Raw genomic sequence first — 2,131 nt, 5'->3', positions numbered from 1 at the left:
AGAAAGGCATCAGCAGGATGAGACTTCTAGAAATTCACAGTAGCTCATGCCTGTGAACTCAGCACTCTGGAGACCAAGGCAGGAGGACTGTGAGTTCAAGGTTGTCTCTCCATGTGCTTGGATAATCTTGCCTTTATAATTTTTCATATCCATTTCTGATTAAATAATACTATTTGGAGTAAACAGAATTCAAGTATATTATTAAAATGGATGGTACTTATCTTTTTTTTTATACCCCCCCTTTTTTTTTTCTGAGATAGGGTTTCTCTGTGTTATCCTGCCTGTTCTGGAACTTTCTCTGTAGGCCAAGATGGCTCAGACCCAGGAATCTGCCTGACTCTGCCTTCCACGGGCTGGGATTAAAGGCGTGAGCTATCACACTCTGTTCTTACTATGTTTTAATGTAGCTATTAGAAAATTTAGGTAATAATGTGGCTCCCCTAGCAGTTTGCATTAGATGTCTATGGCACACGAAGGTGCCCGGTACTATTTCTTCTCAAAGGGGATACCCCGTGGGTGAGGCCAACAGGAACATATTCCAAGGTAGGCACAAGACACCAGGACACCTGCAGACGATGTGCAGGAGCCGCTGCCAGCTTTCGTCACTTCCCTACTGTAAGGTCTTCATTCTGTATAGATCCCATTGTTGTCAGAGGTCCATCTCTCTGCTCAAACACTGAGGCTGTGTCCCTGCTACGCCCCAAATTAAGCCAAATCTCAACACAGTTAACCGATTTTCCTGCCAATTCCCCATCTCCCCAGGGGTTTTGATCTCTGGCCAAAGTGACTGTCTAGTCTCACTCTTCCATTTCTGCGTCCTCATTTTGGCTGGTCATTGCGGTGAGAGTGCCCCATTACCAACCCTCCATCTCTCTCTATGGAATCGCCAAGCTTCAATTTCACACACGCCCACCCGCTTCGCTTCTTCTGAGCAATCCTATTCCACAAAGGTTCCTATGATGGCCAGATACTTACCTTGCCCAAACTTTCTCCCACAACTCGTTTGCTCCTCATTTCTTAAAATTAGAAATTTGCCTTCTAGCAGGCATGAAATTCATGCCCCTTTGGGGCCCGGCAGACTTAGGAGCAAATGGATGTTGAATTGAGCCTTAAAGTTAGACAGGGTGGCTTGGAGAAATCTCCTGAGGGAATGGAAACACCCCACCCAGCGAAGGTCTTTGTTAAGGTCACAACCCTGGGGCGTTAAGGTCCCGTCCTGGCTGGAATGAAGGAGGTTGGGGGCGGCAAGGCTGGATGACTCAGCCAATCGGAACAATGGAGGTAGCCACTCTTTGTCCACTGTCCTACCTGAGTGAGGGCTTCAGCCCAGCGCTAGGGCTTTCGCTCACACCTGGGGGTCTAATCTGACCTTTTCGGGACCCCTTTAGTGGGCGTGTCTTCAGACCTTCTTGGGGCGGGAGTGGGGGTGGGAGCGCGTGTGTGTAGGGGGTGGGGTGGGCAAATGCAGCAGGGTTTGTGGATCGTGGCCTGGGTCTCTCAGAAATTAGAGGGCTTGGGGGTTGGGCGTGGGAAGGGAAAAGATTTGTCCGGTACCAGGAAATACTTCGGGTTTTTATTCATCTCCGCTAGCTCTGGTTTGGGAAACTGAAGTTGTTGCTAGGAGGTGCTAGGACGAGCCTGGTCTAAAAAGACCGAACTTCCTCGGGTCTCACTCAAGGTCATTGTTCCTAGCAACACGAGGACTGTGGGGAGTCGGTGAGAGCGCCGAAATCTTTAAGGTCAAGACTGCCTTTGTGTTTCCCCAGCAGTCAGTTCAGAGCGGCCACGTGGGAAGTGCGCAAACTAAGTCCTTCCAAATCGAACTAAACTAAAAGACGAGACAAAAGCACCGGCACTTTCCCACTTAACGCCGATTCTACCCACGCTTGCAAGTTATTCTTACTCTCTCGAAGCGGGCGAGCCAAGGCTGAAGGGTGCAAAGCCCTGGTCACGGAGCAGTGGGGGACCAGCTTAAAGCCCTAGTAACGTAGGGTGGGCGAGTGGGCGTGTGCGCAAGCACGTGCCCGCACGCAGGAGTGCCTTGGGGGGGAAGGGAGTGGTCTCCAAAAGGGGGAGGGGAGAAAGCAGGGGGGGCGGGGAGAAGCTGGCTTTTTAGGACCCGGCAGAGGCG

This window comes from Microtus ochrogaster, linkage group LG4 (genome assembly GCF_000317375.1).
Source record: "Microtus ochrogaster isolate Prairie Vole_2 linkage group LG4, MicOch1.0, whole genome shotgun sequence".
Taxonomy (NCBI): Eukaryota; Metazoa; Chordata; class Mammalia; order Rodentia; family Cricetidae; genus Microtus; species Microtus ochrogaster.
This window is presented reverse-complemented; position numbering follows the sequence as displayed.